The 16,634-nt window shown below is 37.1% G+C and overlaps 1 pseudogene; it reads left to right on the top strand.

Moving 5' to 3' along the window:
• Window positions 1–13,020, top strand: part of LOC131424619 (L-aminoadipate-semialdehyde dehydrogenase-phosphopantetheinyl transferase-like) — a 96,328-nt pseudogene extending 83,308 nt beyond the window's left edge.
• Window positions 13,021–16,634: the final 3,614 nt, after the last annotated feature.

The following is a 16,634-nucleotide window of genomic DNA, read 5'->3' as shown; positions in this document are numbered from 1 at the left end:
GAGCATTCACCTTGCATGTGCAAGGCCCTGGGTTCAATCCTCAGCACCACATAAAAATAAATAAAAGTTATGTACAACTACAAAAAAATAAATATTTTTAAATAAATAAATAAATGGAGTAGGGGAATTGTGACCAACTACAACTAAAAAATAAATATTAAAAAAAGAAATAAAGTAAGAGAGATTAACCTATGGAATAATTTGAAATCATTAAAAATTAGATGGGCTTTGAAAGGTCATGTTCATCCATAAACTTTCTGTAATTAAAAAAAATTTAGAACACAGTATTTAAAGTTTTGTTATTTGTTGGATAGGTATTATACAGAGGGTGCACATGTGCTGTAAGACAATGGCCAACTTTTCCAAATCACACCTCAGTTCACATTCCTGGCAGAAATAGTTGGGGAAATCTGTCTTTTATGGGCTACACCTAAAATTATGAAATATCAAGTTTGTTTGTTTGTTTTTTAAAGTATGTGGTTACTGGGGATTGAACTCAGGGCGTTGGGCAAGTACTCTACCACTAAACTATATTCTCAGCCCCCAGTGTCAGGATTTCAAGCTATTAAAGTGGTGGTTTGATTTCAGCTTACTAATTCCTTTCTTTACTGTCTCATTTAAAAATTCTTCTCTAAAATTTACTCTTCTTTCCTTACAGAGGGATGAATTAAAACAATTAAATTATCCATACATGTGGCCCTTTCAAAAACTTCAAATCCAAGGATTGTTCACAACAAAAAAATAAGCTAAGTAGTATTTTAATAATCTATTCAAATATAAACCTATATATTTCTGCTTTCTCCAATAGAGAAAAATTACTGATAACAAAAAAGCCTGGTTGAAATTTATGTCGAAAGACCCGAGGGGCTTGGGGTGTTAGCAGAGAAAGGTGCAAGGTTTCCATCTGCAAAGAGATTTTCGAGTGACCATGACCAGCTAAATTCTACAAACTGAATAAGTTCTAGCAGGAATGAAGACAGTTGATGTCTGTCACTCAAATGGTCACTCCCAAATTATTGAGTCTTAATAATAGGGTCTTTTTAAGATAGTGTTGCCATTTATGATTTGTGTCCTTGATTTGCATAAATATGATCATGTTTCATGGATTCTATATACATAAATTTGCTTACTTAGCATAGTTTATGTGCAAGCCCCAAATTATTCTTCATCATGCTTCTGAGGTTATTTGCAAATGTGAATAGAGTTGTGAAAATTTTTTGCTGCCTGACATCCATGTTATCTGCTAAGGTTGAATGAGGCAATGCTGTGCCTTCCTATTCCTGCTCTTGAACCGTGAGTATCCTCTTCAGTATCTACCTAGTGCTACATCTTCCATAGTAACTATGGTTTAGATAGGAAATGTCTCCTAAAATCTCATGTGAAACAATGCAAGATAGTTTAGAGGTGAAATATTGGTTTATGAGAGTTTTGACCTAATCAGCGCATTAATCCCCTGATAGAGATTAATTGTGTGGGAACTGTAGGCAGGTAGTGGGTGGCTGGAGGAGGTTTGTCATTAGGGTATGACTTTGGGGTAAATATTTTGTCTTTGGTGAGAGAGGATCTCTCTGTGCTTCCTGGTGCCATGTCCTGAGCCATTTTCCTTCACCATACTCTCTGCCATAATGTTCTGCTCCACCTTGGGCCCAAAGCAATGGAATTGGCCATCTATGAGCTGAGACCACTGAAACTGTGAGACCCAAAATATAACAAAATAAACTTTTTCTTCTTTAATTGCTCTTTTGGTCACAGCAGTGAAAAAGCTAACTAAAACAAAAGTTTTATCCTCTTATTTTTTCCCCCTGTATTGGGGATAGAAACCAGGGGTGCTCTATCACTGAGCTACACCCCAATCTCTTTTTGTTTTTTGTTTTGAGACATGGTTTTACTAAGTTGCTGAGGCTGGACTTCAGCTTGCAGTCTCCCTGCCTCAACCTCCCATGTTGCTGGGATTACAGGCGTGCGCCACCACACGCAACAGTTTTATGCTTTGTCTCGGTGATTTTGCTCTTTCTGATGCTCCTTAGCAGAGGAAAGTTGTGATGTGACTTCCAGAGAAAATATGTGCATTAATTATTTTTTATAAATAATAGGAATACTTACCCATTTACTGAGAAAATTAAAAGAGAAATCAAAAGTACTGATAATAGTAGCAAAAAGATCATATAGCTACCTCATAAAATTCTCAATTAACAAGATTTTGTTTTATTTGTTTAATCTCTCTTTTCAAACATGATACTAAGAATTACAGATAAAGTAAAAATTCTCCTTGTTCCATTACTTTCCTCCTCAGAGACAACTGCCATGATAAATTTATTGTGCATCATTCATCTAATACTTTTGCATATTTATGCATCTATGAACTAGACATGCTTATAATTAACCTGAAAGTATTTTCTCACCACTTGGTATTTTCCATTCAGCCCTTTGTTTTGGGCATCTGAATAAACATCTGTCTTAGTCTTTTTAATGGCTTTATAGTATTCCACTATACAAATAGTGAGTTTTATCGTTCTCCTATTGATGGGTTTTTCAGTTATTCGCAATTTTTAAAAACCATTTTAAGCAGGGCTGGAATGAGCATCTTTGAATTTGTCTCCTTGTGTACACGTGCAAAAATTACAGTGGCACACACCTGTAATCCCAGCAACACAGGAGGCTGAGGTAGGAGGATTGCAAGTTTGAAATTAGCCTCAGCAACTTAAGGAGGCCTTAAGCAACTTAGTGACACCATGTCTCAAAATTAAATACATTGGGTTTGTGGCTCAGTGATAAACATCTCTGGGTTCAATCTCCTGTACCAAAACAATAAATAAACAAAAAAAAAATTTTTTTTCTTAAGCATATGGCAATGCTAGATCAAGGGATATTTTGTTTTACCATATAATTGCCAATTGACTTCAAATTTGCTTGTAATTTTTATTCTCACACTCAGTCTCTGAGAACTTGGAATGAAATTGCAAAATATCTACATTTGACTCTCTGGAGATGTTTGTTTGAGTAGAACCAGGCTGGAAATTCCTTGCCTCTTTGAAGGTGGAGAGTGAGCCTCCTTGTCTGTCCCAGAGGCTTCTAGATTTTACCATGTAAGGCTATGAACTAGGTAGCAATTAAAATTGAATTTTAGACACTTTTTAAGATGTGGAAGATGTTCATAGCACAATGTGAAGTTTAAAAGAAGCAAGACAAAAATTTATTTTATACCAGATCCTAATTTTGTTAATGTGCATGTATTTAGGAAAGGGCAGAAGAAATATTAACAGTAATAACCGTGATTATGAGGTTTTTTGTTTTTCCTTTTTTATTATTTCATTTTCTAAGTTTCTTTAGAAACTGATTTTTGTAATTAGAGGAAGTGAAATGTTAAGATAAACCATGTTAAACAAATGATAAACTTCAAGTCTTTACAAAATTCCCAAACTCCCATATCTAAACGAGTAGATTCACATAATTACCACCTCTGCTGTTTAGTTTGGAAATAATACATGTTCAGAGGTGGGTCATTACTAGTTATTGTTTCAGTCCCTATTTCTATTCCTACTCCAGTGGTGAGGGGAATGATCATATGAGTCTCAAGGATTCACCTTAATTCCATGTCACCTTTCAAGGTTGAGTATCAAACTGATAACCAAGAACCCATTTTATCAGACTAGCACTGTGAGCTGTAAGAGTGCAAATCTTTCTAGCAAAAACTAGAAATTGTCCATCACTAGAAGACTAACTAAATAAACAACAAACTACTATCAGACATTAAAAAACATTATGCACTCATAATACTGACATGCCAAGATCTACAAGTTATAATTTCAAAAGAAAATCAAATTTGTAAAACATAATTTAAGAGTATGAAACTGTTTCAATCAATATCTATCTATCTACAAACCATGCACATAAATGCACAGAAAATTTTGGTAAGATATTCCTCAAATGATGACTAGTTTCTGAGAACAGAAGCAAGATTTTGACATGTATTAAAAGAGGACTTTAGCTGTGTGGTGACACACATCTGTAATCCTGGCTATTTGGGAGGCTGAGGCAGGAAGATCACTAGTTTGAGGCCAGTTTCAGCAACTTAGCAAGACTGTCACAAAAGTAAAATTTTAAAAAGTGTTTGAGAGTGTGGCTCAGTGGCAGAGAGCTTGCCTAGGATGCATGAGGTCCTGGGCTCAATCCCTAGTACCACACACAAAACCATTCCACCACCATAAAAAAAGTCAAAACAAAGAAAAAGAGGACTTTAACATTTTAATATAGTTTTAAAATTTACAAAGTCATTTATAGTGAAATGTTTGAATTCATAATTATGAAACTTTTACTTTTTTTTTTTTTTTTTTTTTTGGTACTGGGGATTGAACCCAGGGCATGTTACCACTGAGCTGCATCCCAAATCCTTTTTAAATTTTGAGACAGGATCTAACTAAGTTCTTTTTTTTTTTTTTTAAGAAAGAGTGAGAGAGAGTGAGAAAGAGGGAGAGAGAGAGAGAATTTTTTTTTAATATTTATTTCTTAGTATTTGGAGGACACAACATCTTTGTCTGTATGTGGTGCTGAGGATCGAACCCGGGCCGCACGCATGCCAGGCGAGCGCGCTACCACTTGAGCCACATCCCCAGCCCCTAACTAAGTTCTTTAGGGACTCATTAATTAGCTGATTCTGGTTTTCAAGTTGTGATCCTCCTACCTCAGCCTCCTGAGTCACTTGGATGAGTCAGTGATATGGGCCACTGCACCTGTCTCTAAAAGCTTTTGAAAGAAAAAAAAAAACACATTTAAAAAAATAATAAAAGTACCTCAAAATCTCACAGAGAATTAGCAAGAGGAAAAGTGTATGAGAGATGAGAAACCAGGCTTAAAATGAGACAGTACTCAGTTGTTAAAAAAATTATTAGTGCCTTTACTTATTAAGACACTTGAAAGATGTCAAGATGACCCTACCTTGTCATTCTAATCTAAGTGATATCTCTCTAATAGGTTGCATAATTGCATAATTTACTTATCCCTCTCTTTGGAGTCTTTTGTGTTCTTTGCTCTGTACCATCTGCCTTTTAAGTGTTGTTTTCTGTTGTCAGAAATGTTCAATATTACTTGCATCTGGACCTCAATCTCTCCATGTGTACTTGTTAGAACTAAAACTTAAAGTGGAATCTATTAACTGTATTTAGCTTTAAGCTGTAGCTACTAAAGAGATTGGTGAATTTCCCACATGTTAAGATTGTTCCTGACTTTTCCCTTTGTTCTGTGAGTTGCAGGAGACAGCTACCTACCTGAGAAAGGCTGCTACTTAACAAGCTTTTCCCTATGTCCCACTTTCTTCTTCTGAACTCTGAGCTGTCTCTGGTATTCAGCAACAGTAGAGGTAGTTGTAAAAGTTCCTGGGCCTTTTGGATTAGAAGAGTTTTTTCCAAGCTGAGTCTCAGCCTCTGATTATTTGTTTCCCATAATAAAATTCTTCTGCAGCACTGGCTGCTCAGGACTACCTGAGCCTGACCACTTTATTCTAAGCCATTCAAAAGGACTCAAATCAACTCTTCAGATTTTCTGCTAGTGTCATCTATTTGCCAAGGAGAGCTGACATGTCTACTGAGATTTTGCACATCCCTCCTTACCTCACTCTCTTTTGGCATCCACTAATCTTGGCTGCCTGAAGCTTGCAGGCAAGGTCCCTTAGGAGGTTGGTAATAACTATGTGCTGTTTTATCTATCCTCATTGCCCATTCTGTACTCCCGATCTTTGTGTAACTGTTCCCCCTTTTTCCTTATTACCCGGGTGGGACTCTCCTCCCCTTTTATGCACTGATGATCCTACAACTCAAGCAGAGGTGATCAGAGTCCTACTCATGGTTCATGTATGGGCATATGGAGAGAAAGGCCCCTGTGTCTGGACCTCAGGCAAGAGCTCCCCTAAGCCGTCTTCTTTGCCTGTGGAGCAGCTTGTGTGTTCAATGAAACCAGAAGGAACAGGCAAGGATGCATGATGTAGAAAAAGAGAGAATAAGTCCTGGTGTCATGCTCTTCCATTCTGCAGGCCCTGAGGCCCGGATCCTTTCAGTCATGGGTTTCCCCAGCCTCTTTCCCAGATGTGTGAGTCAATCTGTTTCTTTCCTCCCCTTAGACTGGCTTCAATTGGATGTCCATCTCTTGCAACCTAAAGAGCCCTGACTAATACAGTCATCCCTTACTAAGCTGGGCCATCATTTCCTGTCCCTTCCATGAAGAGTCCAATTTTCAGGTAATGGCTTATTACGCTCTTCCAAATCCTTCCCTAGTTGGACCTATTTCTTAGGGTGCCTTTTCTCAGACTCTTCACTCTGTTTGAAAGGGCAGCTAAGATAATCACAGCTGGTCTAGGTTTCCTTACAGGAAGGGTTCTGCCATTGTTGATCTGAAAAAAAGAGAAATAGTCTGCAGAAAACAGGGTAAAGGGAACCTGTTGTTCCAAGGCAGAAGAGGTAGGGAGAATAGGTAGTGGGGCATTAAAGAAAAGTCTGAGAAATATAAGTTTGCTCAGAGTCACAACATGTTAGGGTATGAACGATGATTGTGTGGATACTGTTCAGGGGCTAGATATTCTGTGGCTTAGCAGCACATATAGATAGCTGGTGGGAGAGAGACTAAACCCAGAAAATCTTCAGAAATATTGAGAACTACTTGCATATGTATGCAGATTTAAGATTCGAAACAATTGAACCAGATAATTACTTGGCAGCCAAATATCAGAAACTTCTCTGGTTTTTATTTTATTTATTTATTTACTATGTGTTACTGGGGATGGAACCCAGGATATCAAATGCTAGACAAGCACTCTTACCACTGAGCTGCATTCCCAGCCCTTTTTATTTTCTTATTTTGAGGCATGGCGTCACTAGTTGCCCAGGCTGACCTCTTACTTGCCTTCCAAGTAGCTGGGATAATAGGCAGGCACCATCATGCCTGATGTGATATCTTCTGTTTTTTTTTTTTTTTTTTTAAGACATCTTGTAAAATTTTACTTTAATGTTCTTATAATAGGCTATGTCCTGGTATTAGCTTGAATTTGTTTTTAGGGGCAAGTTCTCTAAGACAGTAACTATATCTATTGATAGGTGAAAGTAAGCTGTTAGGACTAATCCTGTCAGCAGAGAAAAATATAGTATTTACATGACCGATAAATTGTGTGTGTGTGTGTGTGTGTGTGTGTATTTCCTGGGACCAAATCCAGGGCCTTGCATGTTCTAGGCAAGCCCTCTACCACTGAGCTATACCCACAGCCCATGATGAACTCAGTAGCATCCAGAAACCTAAGGCAAGGAGACACATTTGATTCTTTCTAAAGTGGTACAAAGGATAACTGACGTATCTCATGCTATTGTATTGAAGGTATTGAGATAGAAATTTGGGAATAAGGGAAGAAATCCTGAGTCTCAAAGAAAGTGCCCATGAACCACTGAAATGCAAAAAGTGCCCATGAACAATTGCAGCTCCTGAGCAACATGCCCTCTGCCCCTTGCCCTTGTAACATACAAGTGCAGGAAAAACTGGCAGGAAGTTGTGGAGCTCCACCCTGGCTCCATCTCTCATCCAGTCCCTAGCAAACCTCCCCTTGTAAATGTTCACACTCCACACGAGTCCGTTGCTGTCTCTCCCTTTGGAGGTAGCCCCACTTTCTCCATCGAACACACATTCCTTGCTTGGCCCCAAAGGCACCTCTCTTGATATCACCCCCATTGTCCCTTGAATATGTATCTACTTTCCTAAATAAAACTCATTCTATGTCTTTGCTGGTGTGTGTCGAAGTTCTTTCCCTTCATATGTGCCACGAACCCAGGTGGTCCTGAGCTGAGTTCCACCTTCTCTCTAGGAACTACATGGATCCTTCTTCAGAGACTTGGCCTCTCTCCTGACAGTACCATGCATCTATTTACAATTTACATTGTCAAGTAAATGTGAACAAGAAGAGGCTAAGAGAGAGGGACTAGAACAGAAGTGCTTTATCCCAGTAAATCTACTGTTGGCTAACACTGGGAAAAACCAATCTGGCTCATGTCCATTGTTTATATATTGTTATACTGTAAAAATATGCAACCACAAATCCCACCATTATGTACAATTAAGGTGCATCAATAAAAATGAAAAATTAATAATAGTAATCATAAAATTTAAAAGTACTGCCCCCTCCAAAAAAACAAAACAAAACAAACAACAACAAAAAACCCCCCAAAACCCAGACAAGTCCCTGAAAATTGAATCAAGTGAGTATGAACAAATGGTTAAGGATTTGTCTTTGGAACATACAAAAAGAGAATATTTGGGATCATAAGAATTTCATGAGAATGATCAAAAGAACATATTATCTTTTCTATCCTTAAATCCAGACTTAGCGGGGTTGAGTAATACTTGAACAGGTTAGCTATTTTTATATGCAGTTCTGTTTTTTATTTTATTTATGCCAAAATTTCCAATTCAAGAAAACCACATCCATGGCAAAAGTTTCCTGTTTCTCTAGGAGCTTAACCAAGCCCTGTTTTCCTGATGTCAAGGGACCTTCAGTTGAAGCAACACAGCACAAGAGGAAACGTTTTTGGCATTACATTAACAGCCTAAAAATATGGTAATGGTGGTATGCTATACTCCCACTCCCAGACACCTTGGCTCTTTTCCTGTTTTTCTTGTGACTCCCTTTTCTTAAATTTAGGTGTATAACAGTGTGGGAAGCTGGAATCTAGAGGAACGATAGTGACTTCCTTTTCTAGCCAAACGGAGGAAGAGCATGCCTGCTTCCCACGATGCTTCCAGGTGGCTACCTTCCCAGCACCAGGGTAGCTATGAAAGTGGGGGCCACGGAGATTCCAGAGGAGCACCTTGCAGATGTCCAGGCTGACAGCTGGACGCTTCCCGCCAGTGTCCTCCAGGGAAGGCTAGCCTCTGAAATCCCTAGCACTGGCCAACAGAAATAAATTGGATCTACTCCAAAGATCAATCACTTCTCGCTTTAGCGAGGGGGCTGGTTTACTGTTAAGTAAATGTGGGAGTTTGGGAGAGTAAAATATCATGCATAAAGGCATCTGAGTGGAATAGAATGGGCACAGATGGGCTTTGGAAGCAGCAGAAAGCAGTGAGCTCAAATCCAGTCTTCTCCACTTATTAGTGAAAGTATTTATCATTTGTTACAAAGGAGACAAAACGTTTTCACAGGCTTCTAAACGTTTTAGAATTCCTAAAAATGCCTTTCATTCACTTCTGGAATCTTAAAGTTCTTCTTGTGCACCCTTACCACTGCAAGATTTTCAGCCTCTAAACTACTCTTCACGGTTACTCTCTATACAAACCATTTTGTTATTACATCCTGCCAATTACCATATTTAGAATTTTCTCTTTCCCATGATTAGAAAAATTAGCTCAGTGAGGGCAAAAAGAAAAGACCATGTCATATATCTATTGGAAAAAAAATCCTGAGACTAGTTAAATTTAACAAAGTGTTTTTCAACAAGGAAAAGGTTCTACAGCCAGGTATCCTTCTGAACTAAAGATGGTTTGGAACACAGTTTGGTGAGCTATATTTATAACCAGAAAAACAGGAAATGGTCTACAGAGATTGCCTGATTGGGGCAGTTGGGTGTTTGCCTTATTTGGGGCATAATTTGGCAGCCTACAGCCTTGCCTTGACTGAAGATTTAGTTGTTATGATTGGTTGAGGTTTGCTTGCCAGTTACCAGGTTTTATTTTCTTTTTCTGATTCTTTTTTTTTTTTCTTGGAGTACTAGGGATCAAACTCAGGGTCTTGTGTATGCTAAGTCAGCACTCTATAATATTAGCAGCCCTTTTTATTTATTTATTTTTGAGACAGGGTCTCTCTAGTTGCCCAAGCTGGCCTCAAACTCCCCAGTAGCTCCTCCTGCCTCAGTCTCCCCAGTTTGGGGATTATAGGCATGCAGTAGCACATCCAGTTTACCAGTGTATAATATTCTTTTGAGGATACAGCTTGCTTTCACATTAAGCTAGGGTGCAGTTTGCTGTGCAGAGACCACTTTGAGCCACATTCTATCACCCAGGTATGAAGCTGGTTTAGACCAATTTAACACATCTTCTTTAGCATAGAAAAGTACTTCACTATTGGGATTCTACTGACCATTACAGGATGTTTAGCATCTTTGGACCTTCACCCTCAACACCAATAGTACCTGCCAGTCATGGTGACCCCCTAAAAATGCCTTTAGAAATTTCTAAAGATCTCCATAACCTTTGTCTGAAAACCCCTACCATCATCCATCAGGCCCAAGGTGGTGGTGAAATCTGTGTTCAGTGTATGGTTTTCCTAGCCAACCGGTTCTGCTTGGTGCCATCCATGGAGGGCACGCATTGGGCCTTTTTCTGTGGCACTTGGCTGCTGAGCCATGCAGAATGGCTGCTGGCAATGTGATCAATCCAACCCGAGGAGAAGGAACGCATTGTCCAGTTGTCTTTGCCTGGGCCGTTAAGGCAGCCATGGCTGGTCGTCTGATGATAAGGAAATTAGTTGCAGAGAAATTGAATATCCTTTGGAATCATATCCATTTGCAAAGAACTGCAAAAGGAAAACCAGTCATTGCAAAGGACTCATTGAATTCTTACCCTAATTTCAACTTTAACATCTCTCATCAAGGGGACTATGCACTGTTTGCTGCTGAACCTGAGCTACAAGTTGGAATTGATATAATGAAGACCAGTTTTCCAGGCCAAGGTTCAATTCCAGAGTTCTTTCATATTATGAAAAGAAAGTTTACCAACAAAGAATGGGAAACAATAAGAATCAGCTTTAAGGATGAATGGACTCAGCTGGTTATGTTTTATAGGAATTGGGCGCCGAAGGAAAGCTTCATAAAAGCTATTGGTGTTGGACTGGGATTTGAATTGCAGTGGCTTTAATTTGATATATCGCCATTAAATTTGGATATAGGCGAAGTTTATAAAGAAACACGTTTGTTCCTGGATGGAGAGGAAGAAAAAGAACGGGCATTTGAGGAAAGCAAAATAGATGAACACCATTTTGTTTCCGTAGCTCTTAGGAAACCTAATGGATCTAGACATGAAGATGTTACTTCCCATGATGATTCTATACCAACCCAGAGGTAGTTTACTATTCTCACCTTTAATGTTTTAATATCATATGCTGTTCCTATAACACCTGAAGATCCTTCTTTTTGGGACTGTTTTTGCTTCACAGAAAAAATTCCAATCCGAAATGGCACAAAGTCATGATATGATTCCCTACATAATAAAGGGAACTGAAAATTATAATCTTCCATATTCACAGAAAAAAATCAATGCCTGATCAAGTTTTATTTCACAAAACTTTTTTTTTTAACTGAAAACTTTTACTATTCAAAAAGCAGACTTCTGGTATAATATGTTTACCTCTTCCTGTCTGAAATTGCATTGAATTGATAAAAAAAGGCTGGCAGAATTTTACATGTTCATTGTAGAAAAAAATATGGAAAAAGGAAACATTAGGATCCCATCTTTCATAGATAAGCTACTATTTAAACCCTGAGTTATCTTTCCAGATTTTTCTTGGCCATTGCATCCATGTTAACTTTTTTTTTTTTTAAATGGGAACATACTGTTTTGTAAATTTTTTTTTAAAGAGAGAGAGAATGAGAGAGAGAGAGAGAGAGAGAGAGAGAGAGAGAGAGAGAGAGAGAGAGAGAGTTTTTTTAATATTTATTCTTTAGATTTCGGTGGACACAACATCTTTGTTTGTATGTGGTGCTGAGGATCGAACCCGGTCCGCACGCATGCCGGGCGAGCGCGCCACCGCTTGAGCCACATCCCCAGCCCCTGTTTTGTAAATTTTTTAAACTGTTTATAATACCTCTGTTACATAAGCTTTTAGTGGTTCTAAAGTACTCTCTTCTATGACTAATATCAGTTAAGATGCTTTTAACTAGAGGTAACATTGTCCAAATGGCTTAAGTAACCAAGGATATTTATTATATAACATATAATAAATGTCAGAGGTGTCATTAAGGATTTTTTTTTGGGGGGGCCCTCAATTTATTGATTTTGCCTTAGGCTCATCTCATTCCCCAGCATAATGCTTCTAAAAATGCTTCATAAAACTTCTAGTTTTATATCTTCCTAAAATTGTATCTACAAGGCAGGAAAGACCATTTTTCCTGTAACATTGATTTTATGGTATGGAAGATTTCTAATAGCCTCCAAACTATTTTCCCTCATTTTTCATCAACTCAGATTTGGTCATAGAGAAAGCTAACATCTGACATTTTTTGCCTCTGTTAGAAGTAGATTCTATTGGAAAGGAAAAAGCTAAAGGAGATTTGGGATTATGGCATTGAGGTGAAGCCCACTGCCTGGCATAAGAAAGATGTGTCATAATGTACTTATTTTCTTTTGTGTTAGGCATTTTGATTGTCTGCATTATGTTACTGTAAGTGGTGCCGTGAATGTCCTAGTACATTTTGAGGCACATGCTTAATTATGTCTTCTAAGAAAGTTTTTAGAACTGGAGTGACTGACTGAAAGGGCTTAAACATTTTTAGAGCTTTGATAAGTATTAGCATATTGTTCTTCAAAAAAAGCTCTCCAATTTACACTTCCATTTAGTAGTGTATGTGTGACCATGCCTATCTGTATACTCCCTGGTCAACTGTAGGCATTATCTATTATTTTTTTCCCCTGTATTTAATCTTTGTCAGTATAACCGAAGAATGTTGTGTCATTTTAAAAAATTTGTATTTCTTGCATTACAAATGAGGTTGATAAAAAAACATTACTGGTTATTTGTATTCCTTTTTTAATGATCCTATTGTTCATCGTCTTCAGTCTGTTTTTATTTTAGTTAATAGAACTTAATTTAAAATGTGAACATAATATATTAAAATGCCAAGACCATCATATTGATGACAGAATCTACTATATGGTTGTAGTGCATGTCTTGGGAAGTTAGTCTTATTGTTAAATATCAAATAATTCCATTGTTTCTATTACTAACATTGAAAGTGGTATGTAAACTATATAAAAACAGGTACTTTTGTTAATTAAAAATCTTGGAATGTTTTATAATGTTTTTATTTTATTAAGTATGCTCATTTATTCTAAGCATAATAAGTAATATGTTTAAAAAAGATCAAGTAGCATTTATAATACATAAAGTATTGTTATCCCTATCTTGAGTGTAATGGTGATATGAAAAACCATTCGTCTTGTCATTATTATAAAAAAATAATTAATACTAAAAAAAATGAAAACCACTACTATGTCCAGTAGATGATAAGTATATGTCTCTGTAGCATATAGGATTATTATTATTATTTTGTTAGTTGCAGGAGGAAAATTTCTACACAATGTTTCTTTTTCCAACAAAAAAGCTCAAGAGATTCCTTCTTTAGATATTTCTTCAATTCCAATTCCAATTATTAATCCTGTTTGAAAAGATCTTTGTTTTTTATGTTGAAGGTTGCATTGCCTAAAGCAAAGATCTGAAAAAGATATTTGTATGTGGGAAGTTTATTTGGGAGTGCTTTGGGAATCAATATTTGTGGAAGGAAAATGAAGCAGGTTGAAGCATAAGGTGAAGTTGGAACATAATGTAGTTTCAACAAAGGCCTCAACTAATTCCAGAAGGACCTCTGAAGCTGAGATGGTCCTTCAGACTTGTCCCAAGTTGGAGCAAGAGAGCCAGACTTTAACACTCCCTGTCAACCAGTGATTGGGTGTAAACGGACCTACAGATAGGGCATGACCTGGCATGCGGCAGCTATCATCAGCTGAAGTGGGTACCAAAGAGAGATGAAAGCTGAGGGCTCTATGTGGGCACTGCTCCCAGAAGCTGATGGATTAAGTTCTTCAATCCTGAAGGGGGACATTGAAGGACATTGGAGGTGTATCATTACAGCATGCATTACAGTATGAATTAACTTACCCGTAGGCAAAGAAGATTCCAAATTGCAATGGTTTTAAAAAGTTAGAGGTGAACTACTCTTTTATATAAAATGAGTCCAGAGAGAGGTAGACGTAACTCTAAATAATATCATGTTTCTCTACTAAGGAAAAATAGAATGGATGTGATGATCTGAATGTTTTATATGTTGAAAATCCTAACCGCCAAGGTAGTGGTGTTAGGAAATGAGGCCTTTGGGAAGGGATAGGTCATGGAGGAGGAGCTCTCATGAATGAGATTAATGCTCTTATGAAAGAGACCTGGAGAATTAGCTAGTGCCTTCTTCCATGTGAGATTTCAAGAAGACACTTCCATCTATGAAGGAAGCGGAACTTGGCTGTCCTGGCACACTGATCTTGGACTCCTTTGTCCTCTGGAACTGTAAGAAATTAATTTCTGTTGTATATTAGCCACCCAGTAAATGGTTATTTGTTATAGCAGCCTGAGCAGAATGAGACAACAGATATTAGAGGGCAATAATATCTATGAAGCTTTATTGGATACTTTTACACATTACATATTCATTTGTCAATGTTTATTTAGGTGAATTCCATACCTTGACTATTGTAAATAATGCCACAATGAGCTCAGGAGAGCAGATATTTTTTTTTTACTTACTAATTTCATTTTCTTTGCAAATGTAGTCAGTGCTGGAATTGCTGGATCATATGACAGTCAAAAAAATTTTTTTAGAACCTCCATGCTTTTTCCATAATGGTTGTATTAATTTACAGTCTCACCAGTAATGTTCAAGCGTTCTGTTTTCTCTGTATCCTTGAAAACACTTATCTTTTGTCTGTTGATAATCGACATTCTAATGGATGTGAAGTGATATGTCATTGTGGTTTTAATTTGCATTTCTCTCATGATTAGTGATGTCATGCATTTTTTTATATACCCATTGGCTATTTTCATGTCTTCTTTTGAGAAGTAGTTGTTTAAATCTTTTGCCCATTTAAAAATTCTGATTACTTATTTTCTTACTATTGAGTTGAGTTCCTTATATATTTTGTACATTAACCCCTTATTAGATGTATGGTTTGCAGATATATATGTATGTATATATTTGTTCCGTAGTGTTTCTTCACTCTATTGGTTATTTCCATGGCTGTGCAAAAACCTTTTAGCTTTATGCAATTCCATTTGTCTATTTTGCTTTCCAATTAATTCTTTAATTTTTTTTAAGTTGTAGATGGACACAATAACTTTATTTTATTTATTTCTTTTATGTGGTGCTGAGGATGAAACCTTGTGCCTCACATATGCTAGGCAAGTGCTCTACTACTGAGCTATAACCACAGACCTTCAATCAATTCTTAAATTGTGGCTTTGTTTGATGGTTCATAATCTCAATAGGTCTATAACCACATCTGTTTTACTTATGCCTGCATCTTCAGAACCTGATTCAGGGCCTGATATGTAGCAAGAACTCAGTTAATATTATTTGAAAGAAGGAATAAATAGAAGCGTACATATACATTAGGCATCTAAATTTTTTTTTTTTTTAAACACTAATAGCCAAAAATTCATCAGTTGATTAGTAGGGACTTATTGTTACACAGCTATCATCTCTTTTTTTTTAATTAAAAAAAACCTTTTATTGTTTTATTTGATTGTTTATTATTTTGCTTTTTGTTTGTTTGTTTGTTTGTTTTGAGATGGGGCCTCAGTATGTTGCTCAGGCTGGTCACCCCTCCCAGCTTTAAAAATAACATTTTAAATTTACTTACTTAGATTTTTTAAATGCTTAGCTAATAACAGCTATCATCTCTTAATCCTTAACAGCAATTCCAAGAGGTAAGAACTTTTGCTGTCCTATTTTATATTGAGAAGACTACAGCTCAAAGAGATTAGTAACTTTCCCATTATCACTCTGCTGATATTTTTTTCTTGTTTTATGTGTCTGCCTAGAACTTTCAGTATATCCTGAATAAAAGGGGTGAGAATAGATATCTTACCTTATTCTTTTTTGGGGGGCAGGTACTGGAGATTGAACTCAGGGGCACTTGACCACTGAGCCACATCCCAGCTCTATTTTGTATTTTATTTAGACTCACTGAGTTGCTTAGCACCTTGCTTTTGCTGAGGCTGGCTTTGAACTCACAATCCTCCTGCTACAGCCTCTCAAGCCACTGGGATTACAGGCATGAACCACCATACCCGGCTTCTTATCTTATTCTTGACCTTAGATCAAAACTATTCAGCATTTCACCATTATATAAGAAATCAGTTGTAGTTCTGTTCTTCATTTACCAACAGTTTTTTTCACTGAATGGTGTTGAATTTATCAAATTGTTTCCACATTTATTGGGCTGATCATTTAGTTTTTCTTTGTCAGCTTGCTAATATGATAAATCACATTTATTGCTTTTCAATATTAAGCCAAACTTGCATTCCTGAGATAAACCTTATTTGGTCATAGTGTATTATCCTTTATTTTTTTTTTTCATTGCTGTATATACTAAAATTTTGTTAAATATTTTTACACCTTGTTTGTGAGAAATACTAGTCTGTAGTTTGCTTTTCAGCAGTGGGGATTGAAGCCAGGGGTGCTTAACCTCTGTGCTATATCCCCAGATCTTTTTATCTTTTTTTTTTGAGACAGAGTCTTGCTAAGTTGGTGAGGGTCTTACCAAGTTGCTGAGGCTGGTTTTGCACATGTGATCCTTCTGCCTCTGGAATTGCTGGGACTATAGGTGTGAGCCACTCTGCCCAGCTG

The sequence above is a fragment of the Marmota monax genome, unplaced genomic scaffold, assembly GCF_021218885.2.
Source record: "Marmota monax isolate L192 unplaced genomic scaffold, Marmota_monax_Labrador192_F-V1.1 WCK01_AAM20220418_F8-fsc00281, whole genome shotgun sequence".
Taxonomy (NCBI): Eukaryota; Metazoa; Chordata; class Mammalia; order Rodentia; family Sciuridae; genus Marmota; species Marmota monax.
The sequence above is the reverse complement of the archived record's forward strand: the minus strand, read 5'-3'. Positions and strand labels throughout refer to the sequence as shown.